Raw genomic sequence first — 10,248 nt, forward strand, 5'->3', positions numbered from 1 at the left:
GGGGGCAGCGCTCGTATGTGCGCTCCAAGCGCTCATAGATGAGATCCTTGGATGCCTCATCCTTCTCTTCCGTCGGGGCATGGGCGCAGATTAGCGAGATGTTGAAGAATCTCGCTTTGACGCGGATTGTGGCTAGACGCTCGTCCACCGGGGTGAATGACAGTACTCGGCGACGGAGTCTCTCTCCCACCACAAATCCAACACCGAATTTGCGCTCCTTTACATGGCAGCTGTAGTAGACGTCGCACGGCCCCAGACACTGCTTGCCTTTCCCCGTCCAACGCATTTCTTGGATGGCGGTGATGTCAGCTTTTGTCCTTACGAGGACATCAACCAGCCGGGCAGAGGCACCTTCCCAATTAAGGGTCCGGACATTCCAGGTGCATGCACTCAAATCGTAGTCCTTTAAACGTTTGCCGTGGTCGTCATCATAAGGGGGGGTCTCATCCGAGGCTTTACCTTGCTTCTTCACTGGAAGTGGTTTTTACGTGGCCGGTCCCAAGCCCAGCGCACAACCCATTGCTGGGACAAGAAAGAAATATTGCTTCATTTAAAAATTGTAAATTTAGATAATTTTAGTGCGCTGCTTAGTAGTTCTTTTTGGTCCCCCGAATTCGAATATAGGCCCAAAAAAGGAAATAACTTAGCTAATATTCCCCGTCATAACACTGAATCAAAAAACTAATTATTAAATGTGCTTTAAGTATTTATTACCTAAACTTAAGAGGCTTAAATACTAAATTAACGAACTTATACCTTAAAGGCCTTGAATGTAATTATAATATTCTTTCTTTTACTGAAACTTGGCTAAAATCTCGCATTTTCAATTCAGAGATTCCTCCAAATAATTATCGTATCTATAGGCAAGATAGGGAGGACAGAATTCGCTGTAGACTCTTCAATACCGTCTTCCACACATTGATTCAGTAGAATTTAAATGCATTCGTGTACAGGCTGGGAAAGGGTCTATTTACTTAGCTCTATGCTATATTCTTTCCCGATCTGACACATTGGTGTATTCACGACTCATCTCTTTACTGAAATCAGTTAATTTACTGACTAAACCCTCTGATTCAATGATTGTGTTGGGTGATTTTAATTTACCAAGCATTTCATGGAACATCATTGACAACGATATCGTACCTTTCGCGTCTAGTGCGTGCAAAAACGTATTTTTAGAGGAGATGGCTGAACTCTGCCTAACTCAGGGTTATGTACTTCACAATAAGTTTGGTAAAGTATGAGATCTTGTTTATGTTGATGATGCATCTAAATCCGTTGTAAATAAGCGTGATCCACTAGTTTTGCCCGAAGATGTCTACCACCCTGCTTTGGAGGTATCTTACGAAGTTGTAAGTGATGGTCAAAATTGCAGTATCCAAGCATACGAACCAAATATTCGCTTTGATTTTTCAAAAGCCAACTTTAAAAAGCTTAACAAAGAACTGTCTAAATCAGTGTTGCCACAAAAAATTTCCAAATTCCTCAAAAAAATACGAAAAATCTTCAAAATCCGAACAAATTACTCAAAATTTTCTTATTACAGATATGAGTATGGTGTGCTGCATACTATTTACAGGTACTTAGTATAAAAATTAATTACATTCTCCAATTAAATTGGTATATTTGTTCTTGCGGTTTAAACAAAGTATCACCGTTATTTCTTATGCCTTGGTTTGTATATAATATTGCTGCAACTATATCAGTGCTCAATCTGGTCCTCAAGTCAGTCCTACACATTTTTAAACTACTAAATATACGTTCTACTGAAGCATTATAAAAGGGCTATATTAGCAATGCAGATATAATTTTTTTTTAATTGGGAAACTTATATGAACCTGAAGAATCTTTTAATTCAAAAACTTTTTTCCTATAATTTTCTGGATCTAATAAAGAATCAATATGAATATCCTTATGATCCTTATGACAATGCGTGTTCTCTCCATACGTTACCTATATTTTGCAAGTTCAAAATACATAAGTTGAAAATAAAATGATGGAATGAAAAAAATTATGGATAACATTTTGAATATTTAGTAGCAAATGCAGATGTGCTTAAGAGCGAAAAAAACCACGCAAGGGACTTGACAAGCCAAGCGAAATATCCCTTTCCTTAAAGCTATTTACGTTGTGTATGGGGGTGTTTGAAGGTTTGACTAACCGTTTGAGGAAAATGTGATCAAAACTGAAAATTTTTTGATTTTCTGGCCGCCATGTTGACGTTTGATCAAACCGCTTACGTTGTGTATGATAAAATCGCCTCATTCGCAACGGCATTTTTACCGTATGAGCACGCAAGAGCGAAAAATCGAAGAAAACCGAACCCTTTTACGTTGTGAACCGGAAGAAAACTAAAATTCTTTGCTTGAACGAGTCATGTTTGCATGGTATATGGCAAAATGGAAAAGGTAGGTTTGAAGAATTTGTGGTGTATTTCGCACTTTATAAAACTTCGGAAAGCTTTTTGTTCAAAAATTTGCAGAGCGATTTAACAACTCTCTTGTGTAAAACATGGCTGCATTTGTTATCTGCAAATATATCGACAGAAAATTCCTCAAAAATTCCTCAAAATAAAGATCCTCAAAAAATACTCAAGCGCACCCGAAATTCCCCACGGTTTGAGGAATTACTCACAATTGAAACAATATTGAACAAAGCGTTGCACTTTTTAACTTTACTTTACATAAATTATTTGAAAAGCATATGCCTAAACGCATGTATGTTCCTGAAGAACAAACACAGTTATGGTTCACTAAAGAACTGAGAAATTTGAAAAACAGAAAGTCGCGTTATTTTAGATTACACAAAAAACCGGTTTACACTCATACTATGTATAATACTAACTTTTGCGTCATAAGTTTTTTGAATTAAACAAAAAGTATAATATATAATCCCAAATCATTTTATGACTTCGTAAACTCCAAGCGAAATGTACGTGGGTTTCCTTCCGCCATGAAGTATCAAAATACCGTCTCTAGCGATATTCAAACAATTTCTAACATGTTCGCTCAGTTTTTTAAATCCAATTATTCCATTAACTCGCATGCTAACATTAGATCTGGTCCAATACTTTTCTTGAAAAATCCTGTAAAACTGTCAAACAGCAAAATTACTATCTGAAGTGAGAGTAGAAAGTGAGTAAGAACAAAAAGTACGGGAACAAAAAAAAACATTTTTCCTGTAAAAACGTCAACCAGCGATTGCTTGACACTTTGCATGATTTTACCAGAAGAAAAAGTTCGGGTAAAACCTTGCAACTTGATTCTCTACACAGCTCTTCAAAAGTCGCTCTCATTTACAGGATTTTGGAGTACGGGAACATTTTTCGTGCAACTTCCTGCAAGTTCGTGTAAAATCCTGTAAGTTCATGGAGTACTGGATCAGAGCTATTGACTGTCCTTTTAAACTATGCCCAATTAACTCAATAAGCATATCAGTAATATCTCCCGATGATGTAGTAGTTTATCTGAAATCCTTAAAGCAGTCCTTCAGTTATGGTCCTGACCAGATCCCTACTTGTATTCTTAAAAATTGTGCTGATTATCTCTATGAGCCATTAACAGCGGTATTTAATTTGTCTCTTAAAGAAGGCGTTTTTCCAACTATATGAAAGGAATCGTACATAACCCCGTTACATAAAAGCGGTAGCAGATCTTCAGTGGAGAACTACCGAGGAATAGCTAAGCTTTCTGCAATTCCTAAATTATTAGACGCAATTATAACAAATGAGTTGGCGCATTCTATCTCTTCTAGCATTTCATATAGTCAACATGGCTTTTGTAAGGGCAAATCAACTTCTACAAATTTACTTGAATTAACATCCTATATCTCAAAAGCATTCTTTTTCTTCTTCTTTTTTGGCGCTGTAACCGCCTAAGCGATTTTCGCCGAGTTCAGCAAAGCACGCCAGTCGTTTCTCCTCTGTGCCAACTAACGCCAATTGGAAACGCCAAGTGAAGCCAAGTCCTTCTCCACCTGATCTTTCCATCGCAGTGGGGGCCTCCCTCTTTCTCTGCTACCACCAGCGGGTTCCGAGTTGAATACTTTCTGGAGCGTCGGTGTCCATTCGACACAACCAAGCCAGCGGAGCCGCTGTATTTTAATTCGCTGCACTATGTCTATATCGTTGTAAATCTCATACAGCTCATCGTTCCATCGTCTGCGGTACTCGCCGTGGCCAACGCGTAAAGGCTAGTAAATCTTCCGCAAAATCTTTCTCTCAAACACTCCAAGAGCCGCCCCAGCGGATGTTGTCATTGTCCATGCTTCTGTGCCATATACCAGCACAGGCATGATGAGTGACTTATAGAGCGTGGTTTTCGTACGTCGAGAGAGGACTTTACTCCTGAATTGCCTACTCAGCCCAAAGTAGCACTTGTTGGCAAGAGTGATTCTGCGTTGGATTTCAATACTGACATTATTATCGGTGTTCATGCTGGTTCCCAAGTAAACGAAATTCTCTACTTTCTCGAAATTGTAACTGTCAACAGTGACGTGGGTGCCAAGGCGTGATGTGCTGACTGTTTGTTTGATGATAGGAGATACTTCGTCTTGTCCTCGTTTACCACCAGACCCATTCGCTTTGCTTCCCTATCCAACTTGGAAAAGGCAGAACAGACTTCGCGGTTTTTGTTACCGATGATCTGCACAAGAGTTGATGCATGCACCTTATTAACTCCTCGCCGCCGTACTTGAATAGCTTAGCTGGCAGGATGTCAGCTCCAGCAGCTTTGTTGTTTTTCAGCCGCGTTATTGCTATACGTACCCCGTCATATTCAGGCGGTGGAACGTCGACTCCGTTATCATCGACTGCGGGCTCGGGTTTTTCTTTTCCACAACTTTCCGTGCTGCTCCCATTTAGTAGGGCGGAAAAGTGCTCCCTCCATAATTTAAGTACGCTCTGGACATCAGTTACTAGGTCGCCATTATTGTTCTTACAGGAGTACGCCCCGGTCTTTAAACCTTCCGTAAGTCGCCTAACTCTCTGGTAAAATTTTCGGGCATTCTTCCTGTCGGCCAGCATTTCAAGCTCTTCGCACTCACGTATTTCGGCCTCTCTCTTCTTATTGCGGCAAATACGTCTCGCTTCCCTCTTCAGGTCCCTATAGCGGTCCCACATAGCGCGTTGCGCCCGATCGCAGCGTGGCCCTGTAGGTGACATCTTTTTTCTCTGCAGCTTCCGGACACTCCTCATCGTACCCGTTGTTCTTTCAGGCTCGCTGAAATCCGACTACTTCTTCGGCGGCGGTACTTAATGAGCGGGAAATGTGGTTCCACTGTTCGCATATGTCGGTTTGTTGAAGAGTGCTCTCTGAGAGCAGGTGTGAGAGTCGAGTAGCGAAAGCGCTGGCTGCCTGTTGTGATTGCAGCTTTTCGACGTTAAGCTTTCCTTGCATATTTGGGCGCACATTTTTTGCTGCACAGAGGCCGTTGCGTATCTTGGCTGCAACAAGATAGTGGTCCGAGTCCATGTTTGGACCTCGGAGTGTGCGTACGTCCAAAACACTGGAAGCGTGCCTTCCGTCTATCACAACATGATCGATTTGGTTTCTCGTTTTTCGATCCGGAGACATCCACGTATCTTGACTAAGCTTTTTGTGCTTGAACCTAGTACTGCATAATACCATGTTTCGGGCCCCGGCGAAGTCGATCAGCCTCAATCCGTTGTCGGACGTTACGTCGTGGAGGCTGTATTTTCCGACGGTGGTTCCAAAGATCCCTTCCTTGCCCACCCTGGCATTGAAGTCGCCAAGCACGATTTTGATATCATGACGGGGGCAGCGCTCGTATATGCACTTCAAGCGCTCATAGAAGAGATCCTTGGATGCCTCATCCTTCTCTTCCGTCGGGGCATGGGCGCAGAAGAGCGAGATGTTGAAGAATCTCGCTTTGACGCGGATTGTGGCTAGACGCTCGTCCACCGGGGTGAACGACAGTACTCGGCGCCGGAGTCTCTCTCCCACCACAAATCCAACACCGAATTTGCGCTCCTTTACATGGCAGCTGTAGTAGACGTCGCAAGGCCCCAGACATTGCTAGCCTTTCCCCGTCCAACGCATTTCTTGGATGGCGGTGATGTCAGCTTTTGTCCTTACGAGGACATCAACCAGCCGGGCAGAGGAACCTTCCCCTTTAAGGGCCCGGACATTCCAGGTACATGCCCTCGAATCGTAGTCCTTTAAACGTTTGCCATGGTCGTCATCATAAGGGGGGTCTCATCCGAGGCTTTGCCTTGCTTCTTCACTGGAAGTGGTTTTTACGTGGCGGGTCCCAAGCCCAGCGCACAACCCATTGTTGGGACGGTGGTGGTTTCGCAACCAAATATACGTTTATATAGCGAGCCGTTTGCTCCAAGCAGACACCCGCTTGCAGCCACACCTACTGGTGAACAGACGCTGCAGACTTCAGTGAGCCCTTAAACCGAATAAGTCGGAGTGGCCCCACCGAAGCTCCCTTTCTTTATGCCGTGACCAAAGGCTCCACTCGAATTGGTTACCTCATCTCGCACATGGGTTGCTCACGTTGCCCAGAGTGCGCGAACGAGGACGCAAGAGTCGGGATTGAGTATAGCCATGCAACTGTAACTGCATACCCAGCGCAACGACTATACCCCATTGCACTCAAAAGCGTTCAGTGAAAGCAAACTTGATCTTTGTCTTCCACCTAATTTTCTACGTTGGATCTCTTCATACCTCTATGATAGAATGGTAATGTTTAAAAATAATATCTCTGACGTCATTGATGTTTCTTCAGGAGTCCCTCAAGGTAGCCACCTAGGCCCGATTCTGTTCTTGCTTTTTATAAACGATATTTCTACAGGTATACAATTTTCCAAAATTTTAATGTATGCAGATGATGTAAAGCTTTATAAGTCGTACGTTCCAATTAAAGAAAGGTCTTTGCTACAATCAGACCTAAACAGCATGGCTTACTGGTGTCAAGTAAATCTTATGACTCTAAATCTTAAGAAATGTAAAGTAATGTACTTCTCGCGAAGAGCTGTTCATCCCGCTTCTTATACAATAGGTAACCATAACCTGGAACAGGTATACAGTTTTGTGTACCTTGGTATCACAATGGATCCTAAGCTTAATTTTAATCTTCATATTAATGTGACAGTCAACAAGGCCAAAGGTGTACTTGCATTTGCGAAACGATGGTCAAAAGAAATTTGTGACCCTTATATCACTAAAACCCTGTTTACAACATTAGTTAGGCCAATTCTGGATTACGGTTCGGTGGTTTGGAATCCAAGGTATCAAATTTACTCAGACAAGATAGAATCAATTCAAAAACAATTCCTACTTTTTGCTTTAAGAAATTTCCGTTGGGATTCTCAATATAACCTTCCACATTATACGAGCCATTAAAACTTATTAATCTTCCTACACTTTCCAGCCGCAGGCAAATGCTTCGTACAATTTTTATAGTTAAATTACTAACAGGCTCAATTTCAAGTCCGCTTCTTCTGGGCGAAGTTAGCCTTAATGTTCCCTCCCGGGTATCAAGACACTTTTATCCCCTATTTCTGAAAGCTTGTAAAACTAATTTTGAATTGCACGACCCACTCCGTTGCTTATGCCAGGATTTTTACTCTAATTCCAGCACGTTTGATATATCAGATCTGCTTTTCAGCAAGAAGAAATCGATACTGTCCTCTCTCAATAAATGAGTTATTAAAATAAAGACATAAAAACGGCTGATGTATTTAGTTTTGTAGCTGAACAGTTTTAGATCTCGACACTTAACAAACACCTTCCTAACGTGACTCGGCGCAAAAATTGAAAATAAATACTGGTTCCGTACGTCATGCGGACTGCGCCCCTCGTGAGGATGGGCGGGAATGGGAGGGAGGTAAAAACCGTTGGGATTACTATTATTATTAATAGCACCGGCCCACAAAAAAAAAGTTGCGGGTGCTTTTAAACGTCCTTTTGACGCGTATAAAATTTCGAGTGAATTGCGAAAATTGCTAATTTTTTGCTTTTTTACAACGCTTTTATCAACTTGCAATGTTGTGTGTCCAGAAACTTTCAATGTTGTGGATCCAGAAACTTTCAATGTTGTGTGTCCGACACCATAAAGCTTTGCTTTGAAAAGTTCCTATAAAAAAGCATAGTGCATAGGGCGACATCTGTAGTGAATAGGGCGAGGTTGATGACATCTAGATGTCGCCCTATGTACTACGTTTGCTACAGCGGAAATAGACAACACGCCATTTCTTTAAATAAAATTAATTGGTGCTCGTTTGTATGTACATACATATGTAAATGCATGTGTGTGCACCTTTCTATTAATATCGTTGAATTATTTTAATATCTATTGCAAAATTTTATTCAGACAGGACTAAAAAGTAGAAAATAAATAATATAAAAAAAACTTTTTAATATACAACGCTTTTATAAATGGACTAAAACGTAGAAAATAATATTTCTCAGTCCCATAGAATTTGTTTTGATAACTTTTGATTTTGAAATTTTAGCAAAAGTCATTATAAACAATCTATGAAATTGAAAATGAAAAGCGTGGGGCGCACGTAATACACTTGAATTGATATGAAAAGTAATATATGTATGTATGTGGGTATATGAATAACGACCGCTTAAAATCGATTTCAAAGTTCTACTTTCGCTGTAGAAATTTTAGGTGTTCGTTATGTAGTTTGACTATTGCCAATTAAATCGAATGCTTTGTATTGCATGCGCTCCACGTTTTTCATTTTCAATTTCATAGATTGTTTATAATGACTTTTGCTAAAATTTCAAAATCAAAAGTTATCAAAACAAATTCTATGGGACTGAGAAATATTATTTTCTACTTTTTAGTCCATTTATAAAAGCGTTGTATATTAAAAAGTTTTTTTTTATATTATTTATTTTCGGTATGTACTGTACGTGTCAAACGGACCTCAGATTCGGATCCAGTGGGTCGAAATACATTCGGTAGGTGGGTCTGGTAAAAAGCACGCGACATTTTTTTTTGTGTGCCGGAAAATTGCCAGATTGTCGAATTTTTATACAATTTTTACTGAACTACTGTCGCAAACAGTATTTCCAGTATTAAAATGTGAGATCGCAAAAATTCGATAGTTGTTTTAGAAGTGTAGCCCATAGTGCTGCCACTGCAATTCAAATATTTCCAGTATTCGAATATAAGATGACTCTAATTTTATCGAAGTAATTTTGTAGAAGTGTCAGTAGTGCTGCCACTGAAACTCGAAGGGTTTTTATAATCACGCACATGAAAAACATAATTAATTTCTTTCTAGTAACAGATGTTTGGTTGCAAAAGTTACCGAAATGAAATAAAAGTTACCAAGTTACCAAACCGCTTAAAAGTTACCAATTTTGGTAGAAAGTTACCAATTGTGGCAACCATGATCGCGTATCGTATCGCATATCGTATCGCACTAATGTGCACCGTGCCTAAGACGTATGTTTGGGCTTTACGTAACTTTCAAGTAGATCGGACTTCTAGGGTTAAAAAAAAACAACAGCTTGTTTCAGTTTTTTTCCACTTGCCCATTTTTACATAAACCTTTTTTAGTATTCGCCAATTTCGTACACACATATGTATTAAATGTACATACATATATGCGCAATGCCAGAATGTCATTGTATACTGCGTTTATGCAAGTTCACAAATATAAAAGCACTTTTAAGCTACTAAAGGGTCAGCTTAACAGGTACGTTAAGACCGGGTGATATATGAAGAATATGAAGCAGGCAAACAAAATGTAAGAATTTGGGATTTCCAAATTATTGATTATTGCTTACCGGTGTCAACCCTAACTCTCAATCTACGGTTTTTTCGTTTAGCATTGAATGCATCATGTACATACATTTCACTCATTTACTTCAACAGTGTCATAATACAAAAGCATTATCAAAAATCGACTTAAGCAATGACCGCTACCTCTTCTTTCGTGCTGTGTAAAAATTTCGTGGCTGTTTCGAGTTTTTTGGATTTTTGAGTTATGACAATACTAAAGTAAATAAGCAATATGTACATACGCACACATGTTTTTAATCTGAAGTCTGATTTTATTTTCATTAAGTGTGCATGTAGAAATAAATTAAATTTTAGTTATTGAAAAATGTTGCTTTTCTTACTTTCAGTGAAACACAAAAGTATAAGAATGATTTTTATCATTATATTTATAGTTATAGTATATTATTGGATATTTTAAAAACATACATATGTATTTACATACATGGCATTTTTTCTAACTCTTTTGCTTCCGTTTAT

Source organism: Rhagoletis pomonella, unplaced genomic scaffold (genome assembly GCF_013731165.1).
Source record: "Rhagoletis pomonella isolate Grant_MI unplaced genomic scaffold, Rhpom_1.0 Rhpom_scaffold_02016, whole genome shotgun sequence".
NCBI classification, from domain to species: Eukaryota; Metazoa; Arthropoda; class Insecta; order Diptera; family Tephritidae; genus Rhagoletis; species Rhagoletis pomonella.